General features: G+C 40.7%; 1 protein-coding gene across 1 annotated transcript in view; it reads right to left on the minus strand.

The window, feature by feature from the left end:
- LOC101855136 (dual oxidase) overlaps positions 1 to 4,259 on the minus strand; it is a gene marked incomplete in the record, with an annotated part of 42,514 nt that extends 38,255 nt beyond the window's left edge. The window contains 1 exon segment of the mRNA XM_013087603.2: positions 4,079 to 4,259.
- Between the last annotated feature and the right edge of the window lie 985 nt (positions 4,260 to 5,244).

Genomic DNA, 5,244 nt, shown 5'->3' on the forward strand with positions numbered 1-5,244 from the left:
ATATATATACATGTATACACTAAATCATTATATTTTTAGCATTTCGTGCTAGGAGAAGTATCGGTTAAACTAAACTTTACATTGTCGCATTTCGTACGTGTAGAAATATTAGTCAAACCTTAAATTTTGTCGCATTTTGTGCTAGATCTAGATCTAGAAATTTAAACCTTTAATAGTTGAATTTCGTGCTGGTATTCTTTCAATCTTACCTTAACCGCCAACGGCCACGTTCCTGAAAACCACAATACAGAAAAATATCCTGCCCAGTTGAGCAAACGAGCGAAGTTGACAGAAACACACTGAGAAGCATACAAAGGTCCTCCCACAGCAGAGGTCCCGCACAAACACAAACCACACTCTCCCCTCCTGTGACAAGCGCAATGTCTTCTATGTAGTAGCCCGAGTCTTTATCAGGAACTGGATATCCAATCATTGAAAGGGATCAGGGTTTTTTTCTGGGACACTCCAGGTCGATTTCGACTTGTTGCTTTCAGTGCACTTTTAGGCCTAATCTGTTTTACAACTGTTCAAGCAAGTCAGTCAGTCAATTTATCGAAGGAAACTCCAACCCCTTAGTTCTCCCAAAATAGGTGATTGGAGTAGGTCATAAATTTGACAAGAAGTCACGCACGAAGTCTAACTTTTAGAGTGACCGAGACAAACCGGTTTTCAACTTATTTGTTTCAACCGGCCTCTAAGTTTTGTTCCTGATCCGGTTTCATCCGTAACTCGACTGACTAAATTTCACCAATATAGGAGACGTTATCTGTTAACCGACGGGGGAGGGAGGGGAGGAGGTAATGGTGTCAAAAGTAAAGCTCTAAAAACTTGACTATAATATTGTAGATCAAAAGCCTTGTCAAGTTATTTTCAGTCTAAATCATGTTAATTAAAAATACTTTAAAATCGGATCTTTGCCCAGCACAATCAAATGCGTAAAAGCTTCACGGCTTCACTTCCGTCTCCTGAAAAAAATGTAACAACTCGTGTTGTGGGCTCCCCGTCTGTTGTGGGATTAAATTGGGAAAACGAAAAGAAAAGTGAGCTGGGCAGCCACTGAGCGTCCAGGAAACAGTTCACCATCCCCTGCAGGTCATACACAACAAATAAGTAGGTTCTAGAAAACTTCTTGTCAGCATGTTGGACCCACGCCCACGCAAGAACTCTCTCTCTCTCTCTCTCTCTCTCTCTCTCTCTCTCTCTCTCTCTCTCTCTCTCTCTCTCTCTCTCTCTATCTCTCTCACTCTCTCTCTCTGTCTGTCTGTCTGTCTGTCTGTCTGTCTGTCTCTCTCTGTGTGTGTCTCTCTCTCTCTCTGTCTCTGTCTCTCTCTCTCTCTCCTCTCTCTCTCTATCTTTATGATCGAAATTGGGTCAACGGGAGCGTAAAAACAGCTACATAAAACATTTTTGAAAAGATACAAAGATATAAGAAAAAGACTTGATATAATGAAGAAAAATTCCTGCCTTCACTTTGTTAACGATTTTTTACTCACTAATTCTTTGTCTTCAGTTGTGAAGGCAGACTCGTCGAATACTGCGATCTTGACCAACACCTATATCAACACACAGCAAGGGGTAAGCGTGGGAGGGAGGAGGGTTACCAATCGCACTGGTTGACGCAAACCAATTAACAGTGATCTGGTTTGATGTCCTGCTCGCTCACAGTAACGACCGTCACGACAGTCTATCCCAATGGGCGCATATCAAAGCAACAAAAAGGAGTCAATCTGCGCCAAATGCAAAGTCAAAACAAGATGCCGATACCCTAAAGGTGATTAGACAACTTCGACAACTAGAGAAGTTAAATGAAACTGAAGGTACGTATTTTAGGTCCAAAATATAAGCTCATTTTCCATATTATCTGAGGTGCCTGCTTCGACTCTTCCGTCCACGAGCCAATCCAGATTTGTGTGTGTGTAAGGGGAGGGGGGAGGGGAGTTACATAAACATATCAGCAAGAAGACAGAGATACTCATAAAGCACACTCCTTCATGTGACAATCGAACCCATGCCGCCTGCACGTACAGGCTAAGAGAAAAAATTGCACCTCAAGCACAGATACAGTTTAGTCAAACCAGTAAACAATCAACAAATATGGCGAAAAACCCTTATCGTTTCACACACACATAATTTAAGCTACAACCAATAGATTCATGTCTACTTCAGGTGGTCTCATTATAGGCTTTTATTGCAAGCACCCATGCCCTGCATTCTACAGTGTACAGTATGTTCTATACGGGCTTCACAACTTGTTGTTGTTGTTGTTGTTGTTGTTGTTGTTCTTCTTCTTCTTCTTCTTCTTCTTCTTCTTCTTCTTCTTCTTCTTCTTCTTTTTCTTCTTCTTCTTCTTCTTCTTCTTCTTCTTCTTCTTTTTCTTCTTCTTCTTCTTCTTCTCAGCTTTTCCAGACGTTGCACGTTGCTTCTCCCGCTTTTCTGTAATAAAGCACACTGTCTCTTGCCATGTTGCCCGCTTATGTTGTTTTGGATTATTCAAGCTAAGTTTTTGTTTCAAGTTCCCATCTTCAGATTGGTCTACCTCTTTTTCTCTTTACCTCTACTTTTTCTGTAAGAACGTGTTTCTCGAAAATCAAAGATAATAATATAATGTGTTACATATAATATATTCGTCGACATAAGACGGCATGCCTTGGGCAATTCGTTTTTACTTTCGTATGAGTTTTTGTTGTTGTTGTTGTTTTGTCCTTAATACATGTGCTCCTATTGTTATAAACTGTACTTTTAACTCACAAAGGCCAGGTTGACCTTCTTTCTGAACAGTGTTCGTAAATCCCCCCCCCCTCCCTTCCTCCACCCACCACCCATTTCCCCCTCTTCCTTCTCTCCCTCCTCCTTTCAACACAATCATGTCTGTTTCTGAAATGTCATTGGGAGAGAGTGTGGTTGCTGAGTGTCTTATTTTTCAAGCCCGATTTCACATTTTAATATAAACTGTCAAGCCGGATAATTCGAGAAGATCACACTTAAAAGCAAAAAGTAAAAGCAAATAATCGAATGAAATAAGTCAACAAACAATGTCATATAATCGGAACGTCGTTTGGAGGGCAGCTCGTCCACGCTTAGCATCAAAGTGTTTTTTTTAATCATTGAATCAATTAACTGTCTGTCGGTCTGTCGGTCTGTTAGTATGTCTGTCTGTCTGTCTGTCTGTCTGTCTGTCTGTCTGTCTGTCTGTCTGTCTGTCTCTCTCTCTCTCTCTCTTTATCTATCTATCGCTCTCTCTCTCTCTCTCTCTCTCTCTCTCTCTCTCTCTCTCTCTCTCTCTCTCTCTCTCCTGGCTCCTTCTTAATGCTGTCTTTCAGCCCCACCCTTGATCTTGAGGTAGATAAGATCTAACACCTACCATTCTCGGCTAAGGATGAACAAAACTCAGAGGTCCTGTGTGTGCAAGCTGCACAAATTAAAGATCCCATTGTGGTCCTAAAATCAATGAGAGTAGACTTTGGCCGCCACCCAGGCAAAATTCTAAATTCATTCAAACCGTACCTAAATGTGAAAACTAGCAACTTGGGTCCCGCGCGCTCATACGACCTGGTGCAGTTGTGAACACCGTCAAACTCTTACCAAAACAAACAGATGAGTTAAAGGAGCACCGTGTAGAGCATGAATATGAGCAATATAAATGCTATCATCATCATCATCATCATCATCATCATCATCATCATCATCATCACCATCACCATCACCATCATCATCATCATCCCTATTATTATTAGTAGTAGTAGTAGTAGTAGTATTGTTATCATCATTATTATATAATTATTATCATCATCATTATTATTATGCCTTATTATTATTTCTATATTATCAAATGATTATTATCATTATCATTGTCATTGTCATTTCATCCAAGGCTTATATGGAAATACATTTCTGACATCCCGAAAAAAATTTGTTTGGAGGTGTTTGGTTTTTTTTGGTATTCTTCCTGATCTCTCGAAGAGCCGTGATAAAATCGATTTTAAAACAAAAGGTCAAGGGTTCACATTTCAAAACAAAAGAGAAAAACATTGATAAAAACCGACATCATGCATAACTTATGATAATGTACCAGGCCTACCTTGATAAAAGAATTCCCCGCTCCAGGAACCTTGTTTCAGGCAGGTCCTCTCTTTACTAAATCTAGTAAGTAACTGATGTTTAAATAGAAGAAATACAACTCTCACTCGACCGCTGCTATAACTGCTGCTGCGCGGACTAACCGTTTCAACCTACAGGTATCCCTCTCCCGTCGCCCCTCTGGTTTTGTCCTCACATGTTCACCGTTCCGGGTTAAACCAACCCAAAGAGTTCCCAGTAACTTGGAAATCCGGAGGTGGCTATTTTTAGCTTCCGCCACGGTTGTTAGCTCCTCCCCCTTTGTGGAGTCTACGTCACACACACACATATCCTGCTTGTTCTGTGACAACACTGCGTTGACGTTTAACCTTTACCTCCGTCGTCACGGTGGAGAACGAAGAGGCAGAGAAGATAATGCATGCACATATTTATTATCAAGGCCTACCGGATGAAACCGGATCGTGGTATGACTTTTACGCACTGAATTATGAGGTTTAAAAAAAGTTGGGGGGGGGGGGACCCGAACAGATATAGAGGCAAACCGTGTGCGACAGTTCTCCCATGTTTCATTTACTTTAAAATTTTACTTTAAAAATAAAGATAAAACAATAGTATTCTTTTTGGAAGGCTAAAGGGTTAGTAATCCGGATAAAGTAGCTCTTAGGCCAGTGATTCTTTTTATGAGAAATTAACCGGATAACCGGATAACCGGGTCTTTCTGTCCACTTGCACTGGCACAGTGGTAGTTGTCATAGCGGCTCAGCCAGAGGAGATACAGAAAAAAGAGTATTTTTCGGGGTATAAATTTTACAATCCATTAGGGCACTATCGGAGAAGGCCGCTGATTTCGCAGATCGACTTATTCAATAATACTACTGTCCAAGAAAATGCATTAAACTTATTAAAGGTTGTATTTTTACAAAGTGTTTCGAAAACACAATGATGGCAAATTACAATATTATTAGTATCGGTAGATAAAGTTATGCAGAAAGACGGAAAGGAACGCAGAGTTGATTCGCCATTGTAATATCCCATAAATAGTATTATTTTTGTGGGTTATTTCACCAATCTAGGTGAGTTGTACCTCCTTGTGTTGTTAGAGTAAGAGAGAGAGAGAGAAGAGAGAGAGGGTGGGAGAGAGAGAGAGTGGGGTGAGAGGGGGGGGGG

This window comes from Aplysia californica, unplaced genomic scaffold (assembly GCF_000002075.1).
Source record: "Aplysia californica isolate F4 #8 unplaced genomic scaffold, AplCal3.0 scaffold00608, whole genome shotgun sequence".
NCBI classification, from domain to species: Eukaryota; Metazoa; Mollusca; class Gastropoda; order Aplysiida; family Aplysiidae; genus Aplysia; species Aplysia californica.